Here is a 12,879-nt window from a genome sequence, read left to right as displayed (position 1 = left end):
AAAGGATTAAATATTTTCTGCTCACAACCCTGGATTTAGACTCCTCCTCTTCCTCCTCTGTAAATACTGTTTAATAAACCGAGCAAGCAAGGGATGATGACATGATAAATCTCACCTGTCTTCTGGCCTCTTTCATTTCAAAGAGAAGTGCTCTTAAAGAGAATGGGCCCATCCAAGCAGAATCAATCTCTTTGGGAAATTAAATGGGAAGTAAGTCTCCGCTTTGGGGAGACAGAGCTATCTTCCACGTGGCTTGCTCGTGCCTCCTAAATTAGCCAGCTTTCTTCTGCTGAGATGGGAAGTGTTACCCTAGCAAGAATAGCGTTGAAGAAAAAGCTGGTTGGAAAAGATGTCACATCTTCATCCCTTCAGACAGCAAAAGATCTTGGGCCAGCTCCATACACCCCCGGTAAACCATCAGGTATAGATCTAAACAGGTATAAATAATCTATATGGATTGTAAATGCCCAGCATGATGTGGAATCCAAGGTATACTTTGCACCAAATCTACAGAGAGAGAGTGGGGACATGGTCTTCTTTTGGGGCAGATGTTTGCGACTTGATTTATAACCAGGCATAACTGGTTTCATAATTGGACACAGAAAGTAGCAAGCAAGTGGTCTTCTTCCTCTTGTGGTGGACAGCATGAATTATCACCAAATACTTCAGATCTCAGAAGAGAGGCACTTGAAAGCACAAATGCTGCTGTATTCATGTTAGGTAATCACAGGACTTAGCAACCGACCTTGACAAAACACAATAGAATTCAGTGCAAGCGTTTGCTGATAATAAATATCAATGGTTCATTCTTCTGATGGTGGCTTAGTGTTCTAGGAACGCTTTCCTTCTCACTTAGATTGATTTATGAACTGCAGCATCTAATACAAGGGAGTGTGCAGAGAAGGCACCAGAAGTACTATTAGGTCAGTAATAAACATTGTCAGTTGTCGCTAATAGCAAATCAGTGGTGAGAATTGTCATTAGCTAAACGTTATGAGATATAGCTCCCTTTCCATTCTTCTTATTTTGTCTCCATCCTCTGTGACAGAAAGGAATGATGGGGTTTAAGGTTTCAATGATACAAAGGAGATAGTATTGTACTAATATTAATAAGTATGTCTGATAGGATCAATGCAGCTAATACATTTTGTTAAATAATGAATGCTAATGGAATACAGCAAGTGAATGTTTTCATCTGGCTCCATTCTTGATTATAGCACTGCAAAAACACCAGAAAAAATAATGTTCAAAGCTTGATTTTTAATCAAAGAGATCAAGTCTCATATTGTTATTTATGATGATGTACATGTGAAAGGGGTCTAGTTGTCTTTGTTGATCCCAAATTAAATATACCGTAAGCCAGCAGTGTGATGCAGATGCTAAAAATGCTTTCTTAGGGTTCATTGACTGGAGAATAGAATCCAGATCATAGGAAGTAATTGTTCCACTTTATTTTGCCCTGGTCAGATACCATTTTGAGAAGTGTGTCCAGTTTTGGGCAACACGGTTCAAAAAAAGACAAAGTTCAAATGAAGGCTACCAAGATGGTAAGGAGTCTGGAAACCAATTCCTATGACTAAAGAATCTGGGTATGTTCAGCCTATAGATTCTGCCCTGAACAAGATGTTAACTAGATCTAATATCCCTTTCAACTCTATGATTCTATACAGAAAATGATTACATTGTGAGTCTATATCAGTATACTGAAAATACCTCCTAGTTCATGAGATATTGCCTTACAAAACAGTCTTTACTTAGAGAACATAGATGGTAAGGAAAGCATTAGTATGCCAGGTCTCTGATTGTACTTCTGGGATACGGGCCAGAATGTGTGAAAACTGAGTGATGCTGTCATCGTGGTTAGCAGGGAATGCTCCCTGTGCGGCAGGTATGATTGAAAATGGTAACCTAGTTTACACCTTCTCTGTTGTAGTAGAAAAGCATTAATGAAAGATCCAATTGGCCAAATTGAATTGGCCATGGTTGATATCCATGGACCCATCTGGTGATGACCATGGAAGATGGAAGATTTACAAATTGGAATGTAAAAGGAATAAATGATAAGGACCATGAAGTAATGAATAAAATGAAAAAAAGAAAGAAAAATAGATCTTTAAAACCACCTATCATAGCAGGTGACTTCCTTCATGACCTCCACTTTTTTTTGGAACTCAGATGTCTTTCCGTAGCATGGCTTCATGCTTGTACTCATCCGCGTGCATTAAATGAACTGGAGAATGCCAACCAGGTTTATCTCAGCCCTTACCCTTGAGGCTGTGTCCAGCTTGTGATCCTATTGCCAGATGCCTCTGCTATCCAGTGCATAAAGATTTTCCCTGTGAGAGGAGTTGGATTTATTTGGATAGGAGGGAAGCGATGTCAGTGACAAAGAAAGTATTTCTCAAAGAGGACAAGTTACATACGTGAAGAAAAGCATTGCCGTTGGTGCAACTGGTGAGACTAAACATATCCTGTAATTTTCTTTGACTCTTTGTTCTGTCTTGTAGCTGGAGTCCATTAAGGACTCCTTCCTTTATTGTACAGGTGAGGTCCGTCTTCACAATGTCCACTTTCCTAATGGAACAACAAAACCAAATTGAAAACATCAGAACACAACATTGTTGAAGACAAAACAGCCAGCTCTTCTCTTACCTGCATTAACTAACCTCAGATCAATACTGCCAAGAAGAAAGGCAGACAGGATATAAAGAAACAGGATATTTCAGCCCAACTACATCTGAAAGCTGAAGAATTGCACAGCTGACTTGATTCCTGTCTTCCCCGCTATGCTGAGATGCATCATATTTCTGTCTTAATTTTTTTCTCTCTCTCTCAGCATGGATACTTAATGACACCTCTGGTAAACCATTAGGTGTAGATCTAAACAGGTATAAATAATCTATATGGATTGTAAATGCCCAGCATGACGTGGGATCCAAGGTATACTTTGCACCAAATCTACAAAGAGAGAGTGGGGACATGATCTTCTTTTGGGGCAGATGTTTGCGACTTGATTTATAACCAGGCATAACTGGTTTCATAATTGGACACAGAAAGTAGCAAGCAAGTGGTCTTCTTCCTCTTGTGGTGGACAGCATGAATTATCACCAAATACTTCAGATCTCAGAAGAGAGGCACTTGAAAGCACAAATGCTGCTGTATTCATGTTAGGTAATCTCAGGACTTAGCAACTGACCTTGACAAAACACAACAGACGCAATCTTTTGTGCAGAAATATGCATGCATACCAGAAATTCCCACATGGATAGGAAGATATAGTGAAGAGAAGCAACAATCCCAGCTTAGCCTCCTCTCAATGTGCTAAAATGTTATCTGAGGAGAGGGTCTTCTGTCCATGCACAAAAAGTTTCAGGAGGGCCACAAAGCAGCCCCTCCAAGGTTTTGAGTGGTTGCAATGATACTGCCATCACACCAAGGATCCAGAGGAACACTTCGCTCATGAATGAAGCTTTTCATTGACAGATCTTTGCAGGTCTAATATTAGGGCTGTGCAAAGCATTTGTACTCCTCCTTGAAGCATTAAGGTGGCCATGTTCCCTGGAGGACTTGGTGCAGCCACTTCAAAAGCTTGCCTAGGTTATTTGCATGTGTCTATACGTACACTAGAAAATTTCACTTCCACAGGACTGCCAGCAAAGCAAAGTGATAGATACTGTCTTTGCATGTGGTGATGACCCGGGAAGATCTTGAAAGCAGCTGTGTCAAAATTTCCAGAAGTCATGTCAATGCTTGAAGGAGGGGGTTTTTTTATGCTATGAACCTTAATGACTTATTAAAGCACCCATGGCATCAATGCCACTCTTTTTTACACTTAGGCAGAAGCCTCAAAAAAGATGTAGCTGCTTTAAAGAGGGTCTGTACTCCTGTGCATCCCAAAGCACCTCTTATCTGCTTGTGCACGTTGGTGCATGTCTGCTGCATTCCTAAGCAGTAAAGGAACGTGTGGTGGCATATCAGACTTCCAGTAATGCATAAACATTCATTAAGTGAAGGAAGATAGTTCACTCAACTCTAGAGCGAGATTATTCCATAAAGAATACCACAAAGGAGAAACACTCATAAATCAGGAGTGCTCAGGCATGGATTTTCTGTTGCACACCTAACTCAGGTACTCATTAGACACTGTGAGTTTCATTAAGAAAAAATATCCAAACCCATATACATTCTCTGCCATCCCAGCTGTTCCTAAAGCAAGAAATCCAGACCGTTCCTAAAGAAATATGATGAAGAAGCTATCACCTGAAATCTTTGAACAAAACATTGGCTCTTGTGTCTTTTAAAATATTGTTTTCAGTTTTCAAAAACATGGAAGGAGGAATCCTGGCTGGGTTAGCTTACAACTAAAGGAGGAACAGATGAATTGCCTTAAGGTTTCCCCAAGCTTTTGGAAGAGTGACGTCCAAATGTTTAAAGACAGTCAGCAATAATGACGGAGTGTCAGAATAAGTTGAATTTCACCCCTGGCAAATGCCAGGGGATCTATCAAACTTAGATTTCTATCTAATGGTAACTCCCTGGATGTTCTGCAATAAATTGGCTGGACCTTCTGATTCCCATCATTTCTGACACACCTTAATGGGCAACCACTGTTTCATTTGAGGTGGTTGGGATGTCTGTACATACAAGTTAATTCTATATCTGTCCAAAAGTAGATTTTTGAAACATGAAGGGGAGGCAGTCTTGCTCCCGCTATTGCACTTTAACACCCATGTGCCCTGCAGAACTGCAAAAAATGTGTGTCACAGTCAACTTCCCACAGGTACCTCTTTATCCTGATAAGCATCAATTAGTGTCCCAAGAGTTTGGCTATTGTTCAGCTCTTAATACCTACAAGCTTTCCTGGAGCTCAGATAATATCCTTCCTGTTCCTTAATTGCTTTAATGTGGAGCATCAACACTGATGATGATAATAATGAAAGAATCCCCCAATCTCCTGTGAAAATGGTGAACGCTGCATTTTAAGTATGCTGCCATTCCTTTCCTGAGACTGGGGCCCTACCAGAACGATCTCTTGAATCAAAAGTTGAAACTTGGAGCCGTAAACTGCATCTCTGTTATCTTTTCTGCAGCTATTCAAAGAGAATGATTTCATATTCCCTTTGTAACCACAAGTCAGGGGTGAAACTAATTGAAACGAAATGAGGTAATTACTCTGAAAAACAATTCAGGGCTGCATGGCTGTTTTTTAATCTCAGAGTGCTAATTCAGAATGTGCTGCTTCACTGGTACGCAATGCAAAAGGAAAAGATATCTAACCTATCATATCATTTTGAAAGGAAGTTGCTATTTCCCTGCCAATCAAAGGGAAAGAACTAAGAATTAAGCTTGGTGGAGATATTTTTTCCAGTTCACATTGCAAATTACCCACAACATTTGCATTTCCTGAATCCACATGGACTCCAGAATGTGGTTACAGTTTAGTCTTCACATTTTCCTAAACTTTGTGATGCTGTTCTTCAAGAATGCAGCATTTCTCCATACGTAACCGGTGTGATGTTGTGGTGAAGGTATTGGACTGGTGCCAGGGAGACTCAGGTTCAAGTCTAACTCAGCCATAGAAGTTCCCTGGGTGAGTGGACCAGTCATTCTATCTCAGCCCAAGTTACCTCAAAGGGTTGCTGTTACGGGGAAAAATAGAAGAAGGAAGGGCTGTGCAGGCATTTGACCTAAAATCTGGAAATGTTCACCCTCTATGAACGAGAGAGTGTGAGGCACTGATATCCAAAATCAAAAGAGTAGGAAATCTTCAGAGGAACAGAAATAAGTTCATTTCTGAATTGAACCCAACACTTTTCAAAACTCTTTTGTGACAGACTTTCTCTGTTCCTTGAAGATTCTCACCTGGCAAGAACTTACATTCACAAATATAAAACAAACCACTTCAATGTTCCCTAACCTGCCTTCAAGTATTTCTTTGTGCCACAAGAATCCTTGCAAACGCCAGGCAGTTTACAGATCTTAAAGTAGCAATCAAACTTCCCTTTTCAGACTTCAATAACAAAATGATGACTGATACTGAATATTAAATATAGATATACATTTACATAGATATACAGGTAGTCCTTGATGAACACAATTGGGACCGGCAACTTTGTCACTAAGTGATGCAATTGTTAAGTGAGATATTGTGACCGGGACGTATGACCTCACTTCTCCCATAGTCATTAAGTGAATCACTTGCAGTCATTAAGTGAGACATCACATGACTGCAATGGACTTACGACCTCACTTCCACTGTGGTCATTAAGCGAGACATCACACAACCATGACCTACAATTTTACTGCCAGTTTCTCTATTGACTGCTTGTTGGAAGCCAGCTGTGAATGGTGATCGTATGACCGCAGGATGCTGTGATAGTTGTAAGTGCCTGCTGGATGTGAAGCACCTGGAACTCAATCATATGACTGCAGAGATGCTGCGATGGTTGTAAGTGTGAGGACCAGTCATAAAGTTAGTTTTTCAGCGCTGTTAAACAATTGCTAAACAGGGCAGTTGTTAAGCAAGGACTACCTATACAATATGTCACATTCAACAGATTTAATCCCTGCATTCTTTCTTGAACCCTCTTCCAATGGAAAGCAGTGTTTTCTAAGCTGCTAGCTTGCGATCCTCCAGTGCAAACATAATGACCTGATGCAACACTGAAATAGATAACCTCTGCTCCACTTAGTTTTGTTGACTTTTGTAGGGTTTTATGTTTGGAGTATTGTATTTTTGTTGCTTTTATCTTTGTATCCTGGCTGTTTTAACCTGTGCTTTTTCTATGTAAGCAGCCAAGATTTTTTTGATTGCCGTGGCATAGAAATATGTTAAGTAAATAAAGGTGGTGGTGGTAGCAGTATCTATTGAAGTTCTTCAATCAAGGCAAAAACCTGCTAACAAAAATAGGATTCTGTGCTAAGCAACCACTAATAAAAACGTACGCTAAACATAAGTTTGCTACAAATGGTTCATTCCACAGCTGGATGACATTCTTCCAGGTTTCTGTACTTCTATCTCTTCTATGAAAATATTCATTTGCCTCCTCACGTCCCCTGCCAATGACACTCACTGGATTCACTGCCTTTGACTTTTGGGGACAGCTTTGCAGAACTCCTAGAGTATCTGCTATATCCTCCAAGTTTAATATCAATCAAATCCCACAACAGGTCACAAACTGGAAAAATGCAGGGAACTGAAAAGAAAAAGCTAAACCCAGCCCCAGAAAAATACTATATTTGCTACTCATTTATTTGACTTCCAATGATGGAATGAGCTATGAAAATGGATCATCATTAAATTGTAGTACCATAGACACACAAAGGGCCGGTGAGGCCAACCCCTTAGTACAGGAATTAAAATTAAAACATCCAGACAGATGGCTGCCTGACCTCTACATTTAATGAAGGAGACCCCACCTCCTCTCTAAATACTTGGTTCTAGTGTTGAATGGGTCCTACTGGGAAATTTCTTCTGACAGAATCTGCCTTTCCAGTAACTTGAATCTACTGTCTTTAGCATGTATCAGGTGGAGATGAAAGTAGAATGCTAGGACAAAGGAGAACCCTGGAATCTCACTGGGTGACTTTGGGCTAGTCATTCTTTCCCAGCTCAGCCTGCCCTCCCAGGATATGGGGAGGAAAAAAATTGGAGGAGGAAGTGCCCTGCATGTTGCCCTGAACTTCTAGAAGAAAGTAGGGTGCAAATATCACCTGATCCTCCTTTTTGCTGTTTTCTGCAGCTCTCCCCATTTCTCTAAATCCTTCTTAAAGCATGAGGCTCAGAAATGGAGTCAGTACTCCTTCATCTTTACTCATCTTTCACTCCTCGATCGCTTGTAATATTTAACTGCAGCGTTGCTTACCTTAATCAAATAGAGCAAAATCCCCACCAGAAGGAATTCTAATATAACGGATCCATCATTTCCATTTTCTTTAATGGTCTGCTTTGTATGATAGGCAGGAAAATGCATGGGGAATTAAAATTAATCTCTCTAGATATAAAGAGAAAGTTACAAACAAGATAGGTCACTAAGGCAGATTCCATGGGAGGGTTGAAACAAAATGGAAGAAGATATAAAAATGTAGGCGCAATCTGGAGGCAAGACCAGGCACAGGACAAGGTCAAAGCCAATGATGGAATCAGTTAAAGCACTGACAATAAAGAGCAGATGGGTGGGCATGGACAGACAGCTGGAATACTTGTACAAGTAGGTTTGCCTGGAACTGCTGGATTCCAAGGTCATCCCCCAGAAGTTCCACAAAATTTTACAGCCTTAGTTAACATTACTATCATTAAAATTTAATTTTAAAAATTAATTGTTCTTTAGTTTAATATAATTGGAATTGAAATTAACATACATTAAGTTGATTAAACATAACTACTATAGCATATCATTTCTCCCTTTTGACAAATTAGCCATTAATATTTGGCAACAGTGTTCATGGCAACTTTTTGGGGGGCAGGGAGGGAGGGAATGGTCATGTGACTGTGGGACAACATGTTTCACAGAATTGAAAGGGACCATCAAGCAAGAATTCAAATTATAGCATCTAAAACAGCTGGCTGACTAGCCTCTACTTGACCACACCCAGTGAAGGGAGCTTACCATTTCCCTAGGCTGCTGCTGTTCTTCTTGTTATTATTATGGTTGGTTGCAAAGTCAGCCAGAGGCTTAGACTGGATTTGGCATTTTTATCCACCTATCGAGTCCTTCCCAAGGACCTGGGATAGGCAGATGTTGTTGTTCGATGGCATTAAAGGTATCATCACAGGATGGAAGCTGTTCCAGGTAAAGCTGCCTTTTGGAATTGATTGATGGTGATTTTGTCAATGCCGATGGTCTTCAGGTGGTGCTCCAGATGTTTTGGGATTGCACCCAGGGCACCTATGACTATTGGGACTATCTTTGCTTTCTTCTGCCAGTCGTTCTATTTGCAGGTCTTTATATTTTGTGATTTCCTGTAGTTCTTTCTCTTCCATTCTGCTGTCTCCAGGTATTGCAATGTCCACTATCCAGACTTTTTTTGTCTTTCGTATCAACCATGGTTAAGTCTGGGGTGTTGTGTGGCAGGTGCTTGTCTGTTTGAATTCTAGGGTCCCAGAGCACTTTAGCTTCTTCATTTTCTATTAGTTTTTCTGTTTTGTGATCCCACCAATTCTTGCTTGCAGGCAAGTGGTATTTCTTGCAGACATTCCTATTATTATTATTATTATTATTATTATTATTATTATTATTATTATTACGTTTATTATGGCTGCCCACTCTAGAAGATCCTGGAGATTTTGCTGTTGTCCTTTTGCTTGGTAGCAGGTTTTCTGGAGATTCCAGATCAAACCCAGGCTTTGGTCAAGGTACATGAGACCTTGGGGCTGAACCTTGATAGAAACATCATATTGAAAAAAGCCATTATTTAGCCATTATCCACTTCCCTTGGGCTCTGCTTCTTCTAGTATCTATGAATCTATCCCAAAGCATGGGACTCAGACCTGGATACATTGCTTGAGGTGGAGTCTGATCATTACAGAATGAAATGGAAATCTTACTTCCTATGATTTGGGGACTCTATTTTGTTGATGCATCTTAAATTTGTGTTTTATTTTAGCAGCCACTAAATCATATAAGCTTACTCATATTCACTTGGACTGGGCAAAAATATGGCTTAGAAAGTGAAAATGTGATTTGAAGGATGACTGGGTGCACATCCTTAAAGCAGCTTCTTCTCCTGGGCTCACACTGCTGCTCTCTACAGCTGATACGTTGTTCTGGGAAAATCTGTATTTGGCTTAAAATATTCCAGCCCACTTCTCCAACTTCATTGGAATCTCTCCTGTCCTTTCCTCTCATTTTGGGGTTACAGTAGAGTCTTGTTTAACTGACCTTCGCTTATCCGACATTCCGTCTTATCCAGCACCCCTAAAAAAACCCACAACACGCATAAATCAGCAACAAGAAAAGTGTGCTGCTTGTTTGCGAGCGTGAGTGTACTCTTTCTTGTTGCTCCTGAGGGTGCAGCACCGCAATGCAAAAATCGATTGCAACAGGTACAGCAGGCGCGCGCATCTAGCCTATGACGTTTAATAGGCTTTTTCTTAATTCCTCCCTATTATCTGAAATTTTCGCTTATCCGACGTTCTGCCAGCCCATTTATGTTGGATAAGCGAGACTCTATTGTATTTGCAAAGTTGATAAACATTCCCACCACCTCTTCATCCATACCACTTATGGAGAATACAGATCTTGGTTCCACCCCACCCAGTAATTCACTCAAGTTTGATGGGAAAATGTTGATGAGCACTCCATTACTGTTCACAAGCCAGCTGTAGATATAGTTCTGTGAACAAGTGGATGTTCTGAAGTTTTTTGGATGTTCTGGATGTCTTTTGGATGTTCTGAAGTTTTGCATATCTTTGCCACTGAATATTATCAAAGCTTCATATTCATCCTACTGATGTATCAAGGAAATCTGAGCGAACAAATAATGCCAAAGTTTGGTGCCTGTTTTATGTCTTTCATGGTTTGGCAAATCTAAAACAGGGTGAATAAGTTTTCAGAGAACCAGACAATCCTGGTTGTAAATACAGGTTTTATTTTACAAAGAAATACCTGATTCAAACAGTGTAGCCTTCTTTATGTTTGTTTCTCCTGCCAGTAAATCCACCAAGTCAATTGGTTGATGGAGGGCTGTAAAAGATATTCGTCTTCCAGCCTGACAAGTTACAAAATGCCATATAAAAACACACAATGTATAATTTTGTGCTTCATTGACAAAAATGTATTGCAGGTTGCATTCACTGAAAGAGAAAGGACAAACAAACAAAACAAAAGGTGTTTTGGTGTCTGAAGCCAAGTATGAAGCCAACAAACAAACATGTTTTTCTGCTTTCAAATGGTTTTTCAGAAATAGCTGGTTGACATGGTCTACCTCAACCTAGGGTAGGGCTGGACTTAGCTTGCATCACTGGAGGAAAAAGGTGATTTGCTCAGAGTTAGGGAACCAAGTGATTGTCAATATTTGCAGCAGTAAATTATCTATACTATAACACTTTTACAAAAGAGGTATAGCCTTTGCTTGAGAGGCTGAGCCCGAACACTGATTTGTGGTTTAGGGGAAAGACCCATTATAGCTATCTTTGCTTAGACAAGCCTCCTTTCCTGGAGCTTTGTAACTGTAGTCAACATTCTTCCAGACACTAAGGTGAAGATTACTTTTAGTTCTGCTCTTGGTAATTTATAGACAATCATAGCGAACAATCTAACTACTTGCTCCAAGGAATTCAGAAGCTACATTTCAAGAACAAAGGAGAAGGGATATTGGAGGTCACAGAATGTCTGGGTAGCCAGCCAGTAGCTAGGAGGTTCTTTAAGATTCAGAGACAACATACTCAAACCAGGATGCAATGACCCAAAGGATTTTACTGAATAAATATTAGAGGGTTACAGAGAAAAAGACACACCAAACTACATCCCTTCAGCTTGCCATGAACTCAAGAAATGTCAATGGATGGTTCCTAGCAGTCCTACAGCACCTTTTCTTTCTGGGTCACTGAGTCTACACCGAGGCTGAAAGTGTCTGGGGGCTTTTGCCATCTTTTATACTTTTCCTAAGGGGGAGAGAGCACAAACAGTAATGCACGGAGTTAGCTTGGTAGCATTTCTTATCATCTTATCAGTGACTTGGGTCATAATTCAGACAGTTGACCCACTGCCAGGGATATAAGACAGGATCTCTATCAGACAACACCTAGGGATGGTCTAATGACATACCTTGTCAATAACTTGAGAATCCAGATAGTTTATGTTGTGCCAAAGATATCTGTACGTGGAGACATTGCTTTTAACATATTGCTGCTTTCTCTCCCTCTCTGCAGGTGTCAGATTAGAGAACTCATGTTGTTCTCTTTATCTTAATTGTTACAAGTAGCAATATAGATAAAAAGGCTCAAAGGCAAGAGTGATTTACAATATCATGATGCAATCTGCAAGGCTTGCTAAGTAAGCGCACATGTGGAGGCGTTCACAATACAAAGCTTCCCCAGTTACACGCAGTTTGCAACTGCTTGTTGGAGCAATTTTCTTCTATGTGTAGAAGGAAAAAGTAGATCACACCATTAGCTCCTTGCCAGTCTTCCACCATGCCACTTCACTGGGCTGACACAAAACAGTAACCCCAAACCAAGAAAGTGCATTTCATGAATTCTTGGGGCTAAAAATATCTACCCAGGGATGCTGCTCACTTCCCATGATGAGTCACCAAATGGTTCCAGTTTGAAGGATTCCAACCTGCCAAAGGGATTCTGCCTATTTTGGCTGGTTGCTTGCCTGCAGATGGACAGGCTATAAAGATCTCTTGGTTTGTCTGAAACCTTCCTTGTGATTTCTGAATTCCGATTCAGGGTTCCTCACTGTTTCTGGATACCAGAATAAAAACAAGACCAAGTCAAAGAGTTCCCCAGTTTTTGCAAAAGCTAAGTGGTAATTTCATAGACACAGAGCTTGGCTTTTCTGTGGCCCCATTTTAGGGTCCTATTCTTTCTTCCCAAGAAAATTCACTGAATTTATCACATATGAATATTCGTAGTTATTCTGGTGCATTCTTAAATAACAGCATTTACACGGGAGTAGAATGAACCTATAATGCTTTGAGAAGCACACGTGAATGAAAAATATATAAACGTTCATACCAAAACAAGGGGTACAGAAGAAAATAAAATATGGTAATAAGAATAGTTCAGATGAATATTTAAGACATAATAAAACAAAACTACTTTTCCCCTTTCCAAGATATGCATCATTTAAAAAGTTCTGACTGATAATCATGGAACTGGACAAAAAAGAAATAGATAAGACAAAAAATTCCAAAACTAACCTTGCATGG

General features: G+C 40.1%; 1 long non-coding RNA gene across 2 annotated transcripts in view; it reads right to left on the bottom strand.

The window, feature by feature from the left end:
• Window positions 1-1,394: 1,394 nt before the first annotated feature.
• LOC148216901 (uncharacterized) overlaps window positions 1,395-12,879 on the bottom strand; it is a 30,878-nt gene continuing 19,393 nt past the window's right edge. Inside the window, exon 4 of one of the 2 annotated variants that reach the window (XR_015794648.1) lies at window positions 1,395-2,574. This is a non-coding gene — a long non-coding RNA (uncharacterized LOC148216901). Of the gene's footprint in view, window positions 2,575-10,276; window positions 11,606-12,879 lie in introns of those variants that run through there. The other variant, XR_015794646.1, reaches the window with a different exon arrangement.

Source organism: Python bivittatus, unplaced genomic scaffold, assembly GCF_059951505.1.
Source record: "Python bivittatus isolate LINGU-HERP-01145 unplaced genomic scaffold, Pbiv_v1 ctg000070_np1212, whole genome shotgun sequence".
Classification (NCBI taxonomy): Eukaryota; Metazoa; Chordata; class Lepidosauria; order Squamata; family Pythonidae; genus Python; species Python bivittatus.
The sequence above is the reverse complement of the archived record's forward strand: the minus strand, read 5'-3'. Positions and strand labels throughout refer to the sequence as shown.